Below are 16142 nucleotides of genomic sequence, written 5' to 3' on the forward strand. Positions count from 1 at the left end.
AGAGGGCTGAATGTCTTAGAATACTTGGAAGTGGAATCGACAGCCAACTGTCTGCCATTTTTAAAACTTTGAAAGCGTTTGCCTGCACCTCCTACTTAATCAGGAAATATTTCTTCTTAGTTGTCTTTTGGGGTTGAATACAAGATAATCATAGTCTCAATAAAGGCTTAAATTGTTATATTACACCTACAAAGATGGTTTTAGGTTGTTAATGCAAGTTAGGATAAAATTTGATTTAGATCCAGAACTCTGAACTCACCAGGACAGGATAGATAATAGGATATTTTTCTTAATTACCACATACTATGGACTTGACATTGTAAATATATATCACACCTTATAAATATTATAATTTTTATAATTTTATTCAATTTATATTTGAAAACAAGATATTTATTGTACTTTAAAGGGTGATTATTGAGAGAATATCTAATGTCTATATGACTATGGCGCTTGTTAATAATAAATCTGATGGCTTATTATTTAGTTGGTAAATAAGAAGTGGGAAATCTGGGAGAAATCATAATTCTGAGATAAAACGTGGCAGGAGATTCACCTCGGAAGATGTGAGGAGAGAGACACATAGTACCTGAACAGCAGATTTAAACTTTTTTTTCCCAGATTTCAAGTTGTATTACAAAGCTTACAGTAATACAAAAAAGCATATTATTGACATAATAGACACATTGATCAATGTATAGAATTGAAGACTCAGATTTAGATGTAGTTCCGTACACGTAATAACACCTTGTTTTTGACATAGAAAACAAAATTACACACTGGGGAAAAAGTCAGCATCATGACAGACAGATGGTGTGAATAGCAGCACACAGAGAAATGACAGTAGATCCATATCTCTCACCCTGAACACAAGTCAACTCTAAAGGGATGAAGAACCACACTCAAATCATTGAAAGACCAAAAGCCCTGAACCTGACCTCTTTTTTTCTTATTTCCTTTCCTTTTCTTTCTTTCTTTCTTTCTTTTTTTTTTCTTTTTTGACTCCGTATTTGTGAATCCAAAATTCAGTTTTACAGACTGGATGTTTTCCTATCCTGAGTCTCACTGGTCACAGAGCTTCCCAAAATGCCTTCTCCCACCACCTCCCACCAACATCTACATATGTTGGCTGACCTGCTTCGTGGACAGCAGGATACATCCTCAATTTTTCTCCTGCTCATCAAAATGTGAAAGTTCATGGTCTGTAGCTTTCCTGCCATAGATATCCAAGTGGAAAGACATTTCTCCAGTCCTGTCAGGATGCTGGAGGTGTTGTGAGTGCCTATGTGGCTCATTTGTTTGTTTTCTAAGATTTTCCTTTGTGTGTTTGCTTTCTGAGATAAGGTGTTACAAAGCTTGGCCTGGCCTCAAACACACTGCTGCAGCCAAAGATGACCTTGAGCACTTTGTTCCTCCTGCTTCCACCCTCCAAGAGCTAGGAATATAAGAATCCCATGAATCCCTGCTCTTTGCTTTGGGGACTAGGGAGATGCTCCGGATTGGGATCCTTCTCTCTCAAGTGTTCTTAGCTCAGCTACCTGGGGCTGGAGTTTGCCAGACAGTTGCTCCTGCAACCTTAGAGTCAGTCTGCTCACCAGGAGGCTGCATTAGATAACTTGATCACTTTTCTTTCCTCAGGGTTGTTATTAGTTCTTTAAAATCTGCTCCAGTCTCAGCCTGATTGCTCTCTTGTGAGCTGATTTTTTAAAAATCAAAAAACAAAAACAAAACAATACACACAAACAAAAAGCTTAGAGTTTTACATTACTCTGGGCCTTAAATGAGTATCCCCAAATACCAGCACTTTCCTCGTTCTTAATCTCATCAGAGTCCTCATGAGTTCTCAGCTTTCTCTGCAGCTGAAGGCAGACTGGAAGAACCAGGGAGTAGTCTGAATGAATGTCATGGAGTCACTGTATGCAATGCTCTCTACTCTGCAGAAGGTTAGCTGCCACTTCTTGGGAAATCATGGGAATGCACTGGGTGGCACATAAATAATTAAGGGGCAACTTTTAATTAAGGCTTTGTAGTGAAAATGGCTTTGTGCAACATTTTTAATGACTAACATTGATGCTCTCTTTTCAACCTGAACATGTCATCCCTGGAAACTGCACAAATAGTGACTTTTAACAGCTTTGCTCTTTTGATGATACCAGAGACTCACTTCTTTCTTGTGAATGAATGCTTTGTGAAAAGTCAGGAATCTGTTGAGGTGGCCAGCACTTCTCGCTTCAGGGAGATGATGGTATTTGTTATTCTTCTCATTGCTGTGACAACATATTCGACTAAATCAACTTATCCATGGTTTGTTTGTAGTGGCCAGTTAGGACACCGGCCTCATGGAGGAGGGGAAGGCAGGGCAGTCAGAGCAGCTTTGGCTATGGTGACAGGAGCCTGTGCCATCTTACTTCTGGTTCTCTCTGTCTGTTCTGGATTTCTGTTACAAGATGTGATCTTGCAGCTTTTCGTCCTGCTTCGATCCTTCCTAGCCATGATGAAGTCTTCTCCCTCTGGAACTAGATAAGAAAGACAAATTGTCCTGTAACTATCAATCCCTTATAAGATATTCATAGCAACCTGTGGGCTATTTAAAGCCACACAGAATCTGGATCATCTCTTCCTCCATCTTCCTTCCTTCCTCTGTGGATTTAAACTTTTACAATCAATGGTTGCACTCAATGGTCTCAACACAACATTGGTTGAATGTATAAGGGAGAGAAACAGGGTGTGTGTGTGTGTGTGTGTGTGTGTGTGTGTGTGTGTGTGTGTGTGAGTGTGTGTGTGTGAGTGTGTGTGTGTGTGTGTGTGTGCTTGTGTACATGCGTGCACACATGCATTGTGTTTAAGCTCTTTCTTGTGTTATTTCTTTTCAGCTATATTGGTGACTGTGGAAACATGAATAGCTTTTCTTAACACATTTTGTCAAAAACAAATTTAAGCAAAGATTCCTCTGGTAAGAAGAATTCTCACGCTATTTTCTTTTCTTTGCTTTTTTTTTTTTTTTTTTTTTGGTTTTTTTTTTTCGGAGCTGGGGACCGAACCCAGGGCCTTTCGCTTCCTAGGCAAACACTTTACCACTGAGATAAATCCCCAACCCCTCACACTATTTTCAGTGAAAGATTTATTAATGCCTCAGGTCATAATTGAAAGTATACTATATAAGAAGTGGAGAGATCACTTGGTAGTTGACAGTGCTTGCAGCTTTTCACTGGACTCTAGCTCAGTTTGTAGCAAACACACTGAGTGGATAGCAACAGTTTGTAACTTCAACTGTGAAAATCCAATGCCCACTTTTGAATTTTTTGAGCAACTGCTCTCATCTGTCCACATCCATATATATGTACCCATAAATGTAAAAAAAAATAAAACTTTTTAAAACTTTTTTCATACAAATATTAAGTAAATTAATCTTATTTTTATCTCTGGTACCTATCCTGAGTACTCTGAAAACTAAAATATTATAGTATTTAGGTTAGTTGCTGAAATTGGCTTAATGATCATTAGCTCACTAACAACACTGATGTGAGATAGGATCTCTAAAAGAAACCGAGACATTTTTCAGTAGCCAATTCATACACAACTAGCATGTATGTCAACTATTTGATAAGTTCAGACTGTAACTTTTCAAGTTTCAGGAAAACCAATTTATTTGTCTGTGCTTATAAAATATAATATTCAGCTCTATATAATCCAATGGTGTCTTCTTAGAGAAAAATCAGAACTTTGTCTCTTTATTATCAAGTCGTGTGTGTGTGTGTGTGTGTGTGTGTTCAAATGCCATAATTCCCTAGTCTTGTGTTGGTTCTTCAGAAAATTGCCAATGATGAGATTTTCTAAGGAGAGTAATAGTTCTAAAAGTTATTAATAGTTTTCTTCTAAATTTATTAAACATGTATTCCTGAAAAAAACCTACCATTTATAAAACAGATCAGTGTGCATTTGTGGACATAGAGGAAGTATATGACCTCCCTAGCCCTGTCAATATGACATGACCTAGATTCATCCAAAAAAGACATCTCAATGAAATAATCTGTCTTCAACATCCTGTCTGTAAGAGACTGCTTTGCTAATTGATTTAGAAGGACTCAGTCTATTATTGGTGGCACCAATCCCTCAAAAGTTTCACTCAGGATGTATTATAAAGTTAGTTAAGTATGAGCCTGAGCAAACCAGAGTGAGCCCCAAGCAGCCTGCCTCCATTGTTACTGTTTTAAGAGCCTACTTCAACCTTTCCCTAAATGATGGGGTTTGACTTAAATGTCTAAGCTAGATTTACTCTTTCTTTCCCAAGTTGCTTTTAGTTCTAATGTTTTTCATAGCACATAAAGAAAACTAGAAGAGAAATTGAGACCAAAAGTTGTGGTACGAACATTTTTTAATATGAATTTCTGTCAAGACATAACAAAACTTATAAAAGGCATAGAAAAAAATGAATGCTCCTCAAAATAAATAAGTAATATATATTTTCCTTACTGGAATTAAAGCTCGATTTGTTTTTTACACACTCTTTATAGTATAGCTGATGGAACAAGGTACACATTTTAAGCCAGATTTTGAAAAACCTTACTATGTCCATTGGATTATTGACATGATTTGGAGGTTATGAGTAATTGTAGCCATGTAGCTTTAAAAATGAACCCATGCTAAAGTCAGCTATGTATTGGCATTGGCGGTGTCTGTTCGTATCCTGGTACAGAGTCTGAGATCCATGACTGTGTGTTTTTCCTAACCAACGCGTCTCTCACAAATGCCAGTTCTACCTCTCCTGATCTCCAAGATCACTCTCTTGCCAGTTCACCACCCCATAGTCAGTTCCAGGCACATTCTTGCCAGCCTGGGCTCTCCAGTGGTTTCCTCTCCTCTGGAGCTTGGACTTTTGTACAGTCTTTCCATTCAATACCCTAGCTGAATGCCACCTGGCTATGTCTTTCCCTCATGCTCATCTATGTCACTTAGAATGGAAAACACCAGTACTCTTTGTTTAAAATAAACAGATGACACAACCACTAAGTGTGGAATCTATCCTCCTAAACTCACCAATTATTCTATGTTAGAAATCTTCTTGTGGGGGAGGCTGCTACAAGGGCTAACAGTTCCCAGTCTATATCCTGCCTCCTCTCCCTCTTGCCTCCCAGTATAAAGCCTGTTTCTTCTTCCTTAGTCCCCTTTTCCTCTCTATGACCCGGAAGACTCACCTTCTCCTTCTCATTCAATGATTGGCTTCTTTTCATCTTTATTAGCCTATCAATTAATTAAGGGAAATTCCCATACAAGTAATGTGTTCAAATTGAGTAGCTATGGAAAAAGATTTATTAATATGTCTGTAAATGTTGGGAGAGAGTATCCCTATATCATGGGAAAAAGGAAGAGTGGTAGAGAAAGATGCATTATGTCTTCCTCTGTCCTCTGTCAGCAAACATACTAATACATTATCATGTATATCACACACACACACACACACACACACACACACACACACACACACACACACAAAATAAGAGCAGTATGTGTTTACTCCTTCTTTAAAGGGGGAACAAGAATACCCTTGGCAGGAAATAGGAGGCAAAGTTTAGAACAGAGGCAGAAGGAACACCCATTCAGTGCCTGCCCCACATGTGGCCCATACATATACAGCCACCAAACTAGATAAGATGGATGAAGCAAAGAAGTGCAGGCCAACAGGAACCAGATGTAGATCTCTCCTGAGAGACACACTCAGAATACAGCAAATACATAGGTGAATGCCAGCAGCAAACCACTGAACTGAGAACAAGACCCCTGTTGAAGGAATCAGAGAAAGGACTGGAAGAGCTTGAAGGGGCTCGAGACCCCATATGAACAACAATGTCAACCAACCAGAGTTTCCAGGGACTAAGCCATTACCCAAAGACTATACATGAATTAGCCCTGGGCTCCAACCTCATACGTAGCAATGAATAGCCTATTAAGAGCACCAGTGGAAGGGGAAGCCTTTGGTCCTGCCAAGACTGAACACCTAGTGAACGTGATTGTTGGGTGGAGGGTGGTACTGGGGGGAGGATGGGGAGGCGAAGCCCATATAGAAGGGGAGGGGAGGGATTAGGGGGATTTGGACCCAGAAACCAGTAAAGGGAATAACAACAGAAATGTAAATAAGAAGTACTCAAGTTAATAAAGATTAAAAAAAAAGAAGAAGAGCAGTATGTATTATCATAAAGCTAGGTTCTTCTATTTAAAGATTATACTACATAAAGTGGAAACATATTTTCAGACATACCCATGTCATACTTTACAGAGAAGATAAAACCAAGGGCGAGAAATAGATGTATGTAAACTTATCTGTGGGCCCAATATAGTTTTTAATATCAAATATAATCTAGAAATAGATTAAAGATAGTTTTTACCTTAGGGCCAAGGAATATTTGTTAGGACCAAATTGGGATTATCTAAGGATCCAGCTTGCCACTATCATTGGACATGAGGACAAAGGACCATGTTTCTTTCTAACATCCTACCTGTATAATAATGACAAATTACAGATGAAATATCTTTTTTCCTTTGCCTGTTCTTATGCCAAAATATATGAAAAAGACTACTTAACAAATAAATGGCTTATTTGAGATTAGAGTTCATGATGCACTGCACAGGAGAAGTAAAAATACACAGCTAGTAACCCACCCTCTATTATCAGCAAGTAGAAAGAGGTGAATGCTGATGTTGCCTATACATAGGTGGAATCTTTCCCCATTAATCAATTAAATTCAGAATCCACATTACAGATATTTCCTTAAGTTTGTCTCCTAGGTGATTTTAGGTCCTGTCAAGTTGACAACAAAATTAATCACCGTGATGTGTATAAAAAGCCATGAAAAGAGTAAAATAAGAATTTGTGCTTCCAATATAAATACCATCCTGCATGTGGAGAAAGAGGAACACTCCTCCATTGTTGGTGGGATTGCATACTGGTACAACCATTCTGGAAATCAGTCTGGAGGTTCCTCAGAAAATTGGACATTGAACTGCCTGAGGATCCAGCTATACCTCTCTTGGGCATATACCCAAAAGATGCCCCAACATATAAAAAAGACACGTGCTCCACTATGTTCATTGCAGCCTTATTTATAATAGCCAGAAGCTGGAAAGAACCCAGATGCCCTTCAACAGAGGAATGGATACAGAAAATGTGGTACATCTACACAATGGAATATTACTCAGCTATCAAAAACAATGACTTTATGAAATTCGTAGGCAAATGGTTGGAACTGGAAAATATCATCCTGAGTGAGCTAACCCAATCACAGAAAGACATACATGGTATGCACTCACTGATAAGTGGCTATTAGCCCAAATGCTTGAATTACCCTAGATGCCTAGAACAAATGAAACTCAAGACGGATGATCAAAATGTGAACGCTTCACTCCTTCTTTAAAAGGGGAACAAGAATACCCTTGGCAGGGAAGAGAGAGGCAAAGATTAAAACAGAGACTGAAGGAACATCCATTCAGAGTCTGCCCCACATGTGGCCCATGCATATACAGCCATCCAATTAGACAAGATGGATGAAGCAAAGAAGTGCAGACCGACAGGAGCCGGATGTAGATCGCTCCTGAGAGACACAGCCAGAATACAGCAAACACAGAGGCGAATGCCAGCAGCAAACCACTGAACTGAGAATAGGACCCCCGTTGAAGGAATCAGAGAAAGAACTGGAAGAGCTTGAAGGGGCTCGAGACCCCATATGAACAACAATGCCAAGCAACCAGAGCTTCCAGGGACTAAGCCACTACCTAAAGACTATACATGGACTGACCCTGGACTCTGACCTCAGAGGCAGCAATGAATATCCTAGTAAGAGCACCAGTGGAAGGGGAAGCCCTGGGTCCTGCTAAGACTGAACCCCCAGTGAACTAGACTGGTGGGGGGAGGGCGGCAATGGGGGGAGGGTTGGGAGGGGAACACCCATAAGGAAGGGGAAGGGGGGAGGGGGATGTTTGCCCGGATACCGGGAAAGGGAATAACACTCGAAATGTATATAAGAAATACTCAAGTTAATAAAAAAAAAAAAACAATCCTGCAGATAGACGTGTTTCTTAAATTAAACTCTTTTCTAAAACCAAAAAAAGGCCTGAAAAGTCAAACCTTTTATGCCTTCCAACTTTTCTAAAACATACAAGATTAAACAATCATATTTTTAGGTAAATTTTTATGGCAATACAATGATACTTTCTCTATGTTACTTGATAAACCCTACTTTTTTTTCTATTTTTGTGAGTGTCGTGTTTTTATTATCCACTGTTATTTGTAGAAACTTAGTGTTTACTTAGTGTGCATTCCTTTTGGTATAGGTGACTGTAGAAACTAGAGGTTGCCATCCAAAGTCTTCCTCATTTCTTTCCTACCTTATTTGTTATTTATCTATTTAAAGTTTTACTTCTTTAATTAAAAAAATAAAATTACAGAAAATACATTTTGGTTACATTTTTTCTTCTCATTGAAATCTACACAAATACTCCAAACCTATCTACAAATCCGTGTTTATGCTTTTTCTAGAACTCTATCTTTCCCTTTCTTAAGAATATAAAGCCTACCCGAAAATCAACTAAAAATAAACACAAAAGTAATAAGACAAAATAGTACCCAAACAAACAAAATAAGACAAGGTATACACATTGACACACAAAGAATTGTAGAGTCAACAATGTGCCTCCCAACACTCCAGGGCACTTTTTTTTTTTTTTTCCTTTCTAGTGAGTGAAATTGGTTTACCATGATACTCCTTTGGAGAAAATCGGTTTTCACTTTGTCAGCAAGTTTCAATCACCAACACCTTCTTGCCTGGGGATGAGACTTTGTATATATGTTTCCTTCTCAGTGCTAGCTTTTTAATCTAGTTTGAGCTTGCGCAGAACTTGTTCAAGCTGTCAGAATTCCTATGACTTCATATGTGTATCTGTAGGATTGTGTTATGAAAATACGGCTTCTTTGAAGTCATCACCTACCTCTGGCTCTTTCATTCTTTCTGCCTCCTCTTCCATACAGATGACTGACATTTTAGGTAAGGGGTATGATAAAAAAAATCTCTCTTATGATAGAGAGCTCAAAATTCCATCACTATCTGAACTCTATATTAGTTCCCTTCAACTGGAAGAAAGCTTCTCTTACGAAGGCAGAACATGGCACTGATCTACACCTATAACAACAGTACATTAGCAGAAGCCATTTATTTTATTGCTATGTTCCTTTAGAACAATAAAATTATTGCTTTTCTCTAAATGTATGTGAAAATACACACACACTTACACACACACAAACACACACACATATATAAATATAGATATACATACATATATACATATACCTATATACACACATATATATATACATATATACATATACATATATATATTCTCAGGTTTGTGGCTACTTTATCAGTGTCAGATATGAATTCTGTCTCACAGAGTGGGGCTCAAATACAATGTAAAAGAAAAGAGGTTGTTTATTCACACATTTATACCACTATTAAATGAGTACATTTTTTTAACCAACTGACGGTTATAGATTATAGGGCTTTTATCTAAATATTTTTCCCTTCCAGCACCATAAACACTGGTCAATAGGAATGAAACATCTATCTGGCCTCTGGCTCTACTTCTCCATGTTTGACATTGTATGTTATCCTCAGCACTATACATTTATTATCCTGTTATAGAGAGTAAATAATACCCAGAAGAATGGCCTGTGATGGGAGGGGTGATCTATGGTATCGTCTTTCATCAATGATTTAACAATATGCAAGGCATTCCTGGCCGAATGTTTTACATGGTGACATATGATATCTATTTAGAACTTCATCTTTGATGACTCCATCTATATTCCTTTCATATAATGTGTGTGTGTGTGTGTGTGTGTGTGTGTGTGTGTGTGTGTGTGTCTAGCTTAGGAAGGTTCTACAATGGTAGTGTCCCAAATGTATATTCAAGGGGTGTTTATAATTACTTGTCTGTCACAGTAGTCCCTATAATAGCCTACCACCTCATCCCTGTCCCCTCTAATCTTCTTATTAAGGTTCCCCTTTATCTCCTTTAAATATCTTCTTCTTGAGATAAGTTTTCATAACAGAAGCTATATCTTGAAAATTGGTTAAACTGACTATTCCTAGCACACAAGAGCTATTTCTGCTTAACTTCCTTATTTTCTCACTGGTAGAATTAGAAATTTTTTAGTTGTCCTCCTTTTTACATTGCATACAGCTTGACTACTTTCTTTTGTCAACTTGAAACAAACTAGGGTGATCTGGGTAGAGGAATCTTCAACTGAAAAAAAAATGTGCCCAGTGCCAGCTTTGGCAGGGTCTTCTTTCTTGTCAGTTTTTCATAAGGCAGAGAAAGGAAAGAGCATCGGGAGAGGATACGACTTTTCCTTACAAGATACAGGGATAAGACTTTGTCTTATGACATATTTAGGGTTGCTGTGTAATAATAAAAAAATTTACTTATCTGAGACTAAATTACCTTGCTACTGTAGCTGAACTGCCTAGAAACTGCAAGTTTCTGGCACTTAACACCTCTTCCTAAAACAGCAAAGATTAAGTAAGTAGACTTTGTGCTATCTCAGAAGGAACTGCACAAATTGAACTTTCCACCAGCTAGTCAGAAGTTACTGGAAAAGGGCGGTACTTTGAGAAGTGATTATAATATTTTTTACTAAGTTGTAAAACATTTCTTATGAAAGCTATCTAAAGGGGAAAAGCAGAAAGATCCTGAATGGGAAAAGGGAAAAATTCTCTTTCTCATCTTTTTGTCCTCAGTACTTATACAACTTTCAGAATACATGATCACATGTTAAAAAGTTCATCACACATTCACACATAAAAGCAAATCATAAATGACATAGAAGTTTACAACTGAGAGTGATTACATGCATAGCCATTAGGAGTAATTATCTAGTTAAACATCCACCACCTGTCACATCTTCACAGGTTCATAGAGAGTTGAAAACCATAACTAAGCTATTAGTGAAGTTTTGTATAGATTAACGCAGACAACATTTTATCTTCTTTTACCTATAATAAATTGTTAGTTCCCTTCCTGTGACCTTAGTTAATTGTTTTTACAATCTCTTGGTATGTGTTCTGAGTAATAGAAAGTGTGGTTACTATGTAAGAGTCAATTACTTGGTGACACATGGGAGACTGACAGAATTCTCATTGCAGTTTTGACTATCGGAAAGGGATCTACTAGCAGTACTCCTATTAAGAGAGCTTAATAATCACTGATATTTCAGTAATTCTTCTAGGATCATCCTTAAGAATTAAGAAGTCATCTATTTGTCTATATAGCATCACTGCAAGAGAGTGCATCTTCATAGATCTGCAACTATCTGCTCAAAAGGGGTGGTCTAGTACCTAATGATTGCTATATATGTTTAATAATAACATATATTAATATCAGGAATCTTTCCTAAAATGAATTCTCTTGGGCTTTCCCTATAAAGCAAAACTGTTGCAGATTATAATCTGAAGCATACCTCCTACTATGGCTTCTGACAAAAATGTTCCCAAAAGACTGGTTCCGGGGCCTTTTCCTTGTAAAGAATGAGTATTGGAGTTAGGAATATTGTGGGGCCTCACGTTGGCAGTTTGTTTTGGGTTGTAGAAGATAGCAGGCTGAGAATGCCATGGATAACAAATAATTAAGCAGTGTTACTTCCTGGCAGCTTTAGTTCCTCTCTTCAAGTTTCTGCCTTCACTTTCCCTTATGATGATCTAATCTTAAGACAAAGTGTTTCTGTATTAAGTTGTAATTGGTTATGATGTTTTATCCTAGTAATAGAAAGCAAGCTGCAGCACATGGTTTCTGGTGCTCAAACTCAGGTCTTGATGTAATGTGGCAAGCCCTTTGTTGACTAAACCATCTTTTCAGCATCAATACTTAATATTCCTAAAAGATAGTATTTTCAGTGTAAACAAAGTGCAATTTTCCATAAGGAAAGATCATAGGTCTGAAATTTTAATTAAAGGAACCTGGATATAACAAAACAACACGCACTTTAGCAAAATCTCTCCTGGTCAACTGCCATTACACTGACTGTGCATCTGTAAATTTGCAAGACAAAACAGTTGTCAAGGACGTGTGGTACAGTGATTAGCATGCCAAACAAATTAGAAAGGGAAGGAGCAAAATGCTTGACTGGTTTGTTAGCTAAAATTAATTTGCATGGGAATTTTGTACATGACACACAGTGTCTTTACCTGGGAAAATTGAACAAATAGACAGAGCTGTGATATAAATGTGTGTGTGTGTGTGTGTGTGTGTGTGTGTGTGTGTGTGTGTGTGTGTCTCAAATATCTTGAGTCACAGCTCCCCTCCACATGTCTTGTACATTAGATGAATTGTTCATTACTATTTTTCTGACAAGAAAGAAAGAAAACACAGTGTGGCAGCACACAGCTGTACTTCCAGAATTCGAGAAGTAGGGGCGCAAAGAACAGATATTCAAGGTCATTTTCAATTACACAGTAAAATTAAAACCAACATAATGTTCATGAAATGCTGCCTCAACAATTTAAAGCTAGAAAATGTTGTGCTTTAGGAAGTGGATGGGAGCTGGAGATAAACTTCAGAACAATGCATCCCTAGCATGTACAAGGCACTGATATACATTCTTCTATAACTTAACCAGATATAATGACTTGAGCTGTTCATCCCAGGACTCAGGATAAGATTATATCATTCATAAGGAGTTTGAGGTTTGCCTTACCCTAGATCTTCTAAGAAAGGGAAAGTGTGTGTGTGTGTGTGTGTGTGTGTGTGTGTGTGTGTGTGAGAGAGAGAGAGAGAGAGAGAGAGAGAGAGAGAGGAAGAAGAGGAGGAGGGGAGGAGGGAGGCAAGAAGAGGAAGAATGAAGAAGAAGGAGGAGGAGGAGAAGAAAAAGAAGATGAGGGGGAGGAGGAGGAGGAGGAAGAGGAGGAGGAGGAAAAGTCATGTGGAGTTTCATAGAATATGTATTCTATTAGGTTTTAGAAAAGCAACTGTTTGCAGTAGAGGCATTCTTTTCAGTTATATTTTGAATACTAATTGATAACAGATTTGCTTTGAAAGAACAGCATCAAGAAGAGAGTCCAAATAACAATTGCTATCATCTATAGTTATTAGTTTGACATAGTTCCCACTAAGACTATTGCATGATCAATTTAATTTTATCCTCACAGTGAACAGAGGAGGAATGTTACATCTCTAAGAATATGTAGGTTTTCACAGTGTTATATCTTTCAGACATCCACAGATGAAATACAGGTCTGTCAGTAACCATGTTGATCACCATGTTACCTTGCAGCATTAGCTAGAGTATGCTTTGCTCAGTTTGAGTCTTCCCCTTTTAGATATCATTTCCAGTTCTTTCTATACTGAAATGGCCAGTGAATGCAGCAATATTTCAAATCACTGCTGCAGTTAGATCAGGTATCTGGAGTTAGTCAGATGGATCAAGAGAAAGAAACAACATTGATTGCTGACACTGCAGTGCATCGGGAGTAAAGCAAAATCCTCAGTCTGGCAGAGAAGATCAGTCATTTCAACTACTTGTACCCAGAGTGTTGAACTAGCAAAATTTCTGACTTTTTAGTTTATTTTTTCACAGGACACCTTTGTAAACATGTCAGTTAGAGAAATGCTTGTTGGCTGCTTAAGCCTTAGCTTTGTAGATACAGTATGTCTAAACTTTTATTTCTGCTTTAACTTAATATTTCCAGAAGCCCAAATCATGTCATGATACAAAAAAAGGAGTGAATTAACAATTTGAAGTAACATTTTAAATCAGTTGGAAACATTCTAAATTATGATTATCAAAACACATTGATTTCCGTTTAGGAGGAGACATTTGAAATTATGAAAAGTAAGTAGCAATGCCACATTCTAAAACCTCTTAGATGACATGGGGCAGGTTTTATTATCAGACCATAGAAATTCCAAATCCTGACTGTAAATATAATTTACCAAATTTACAGAGAATGAAAACAACAGTCTTCAGAATTACTCAGAAGTGATGATAAGAGATAACCCAGTGTGGGAAAGAATTTGCTGCAGAAAGAAGAGAATTCAAATTTCTGTGCCCGCACTTTAAAACAGTCATGGTTGTATACAGCTATAACCCCAGTGCTATGATGACAGAGAAAGAATTTCTGGAGCTTGTGCACAGCAAGATAGCATCAGTATAAGTGAAAGGCTTTGAATTGAGAAAATTGTGTAGAAAATCATAAAAGAGGATACTATTTACTTTCTCTGTCTTCTGTTGAACACATAGGCATGAACACACAGACAGACAGACAGACAGACACACACACACACACACACACACACCATATCACACACTAATTCTTGGTGGTCACGTACTGAGGAATATTAAATTAAAAATTTATAACCTTGAACTCATGAAAATGTCCTCTTGACCTTTATAATTGCCATTGATCATGAATACTATTTTGTAAACCATGGATCCACATATGTGAAATAAATCAGTTGTCAGAATAAAGTAAGGGCATGACATATTAATATTAGAAAATTCAAAAAAAATTAGTTTATTATTTTTTGGTGTGTGTGTGTGTGTGTGTGTGTGTGTGTGCATGTGTGTGCATGTGTGTGCTGCATGTCTGTGTGTTCACATAGGTCTTCTGATTCCACAGCATGTGTATAGGCCAGATGGCCAATTTCTGTAATGGGTCATTATCTATGGATTCCTATGATTAAAGTGAGGGTGTTAAGCTTGTTCTGCAAGTCCTTTTTCCCTTTTGCTGGCCCAACATAATTGTCAAAATTTAAATGAATTTCTTATAAGCAATTGATGAAGGTTATTTACTCATCATGAAGTTAGTTCATATTGAAGCTCAGCAAGCCTCTGGAGTGACAGTTCCATTTTATGTCAGCATAGGAGACTTGGATATCATTTGATAAGGGCTTATGACTAGTTTTATTAATATTCGTAAAATGACCAAATTGTTTGATCCTTGAAGAAGATACCATTAAATTGGAAGACAAATAACAAGAGCCAAATAAGTCAAGTAGCTACTGAGATGCAGTCACTGACTGAGCTGAGTGTGAGCAAACATCAAAGAAGCAGGGAGCTGTACTGAGCCTAAGTAACGATACAAGCAAAAGCACTAAAATTGCTTGAGTGAGTCATATAGGTATGGGCAAAGCACTTCAACTTGGGACTTCACTTGACTTATGCTGCATAAAATCTACCTTCTAGAAATATACCTAACAATGAAGTTGCTCACCTCATCTCACCTGCATGAAGCTGTATACATATCAAACAATGGACTAAGACTCCTTGCACATAACATTATTTATTAACTTCGCTTTCATGATCAACTTCCATTCAAAAGTATTCAAGAGCATATCCACATACTGGAGGGAGAAGTCTGTTTCAACTGGCCTGAGCCAGTTTAGAATATATAATCAGTAAGTCGTATTAAATCCTCTGGAAAAACTTTCAAAGGAAACATCCTGTTTAATGTCATATACCTAGTGATAATTGAATATGCATTTGGTTAAATCAAATGCATCATGGAAACTGATGTTCACAGTAAATTAAGGCTTACTTAATCAAAAAACGTCAATCAAAACAGAAATATCCACACTGAACTCTGAGTAAGCAATTCCTCCTTCTCAGGAAGTCCACAAATTAAGGCTACACTGAATACCAGTGTTTCTCACTTTGCTTTTGAATAAAATTTCTTTGTCACCTTGCTCTCTGTGACTTCTTATAATAAGATGCAAACATCCTGGAAACACCTCACCTAGACAGTAAACTCAGATAAAACTGATAAGCATCTTCTTCAAATAATGACATGAATCACTGAAGCTCTGAAAGAATTCTCCTGTTACTTTCTTGTAAGAACTTCTAAGAATGACACAAGCCATGTCTAATCTCATGCCTATTCAATGAAATCACAAGTTGTAAAAAAATTCATCCTAGTGTTATGTTTTTTACCAATTTCAACTTTAAGATACTAAGTACAATCACATTAGTATTCCTTTTTTCTCAGAAGTTTTGATAATGTCACCTAAAATTAAGCAAGAGGAGGATCCTTAATGAATTTCTCTAAAATACATTTGCATGATAGATAAAATATTAGCTGTAGAATGAGAATATTAGAAAAATG

This window comes from Rattus norvegicus, chromosome 12 (genome assembly GCF_036323735.1).
Source record: "Rattus norvegicus strain BN/NHsdMcwi chromosome 12, GRCr8, whole genome shotgun sequence".
Classification (NCBI taxonomy): Eukaryota; Metazoa; Chordata; class Mammalia; order Rodentia; family Muridae; genus Rattus; species Rattus norvegicus.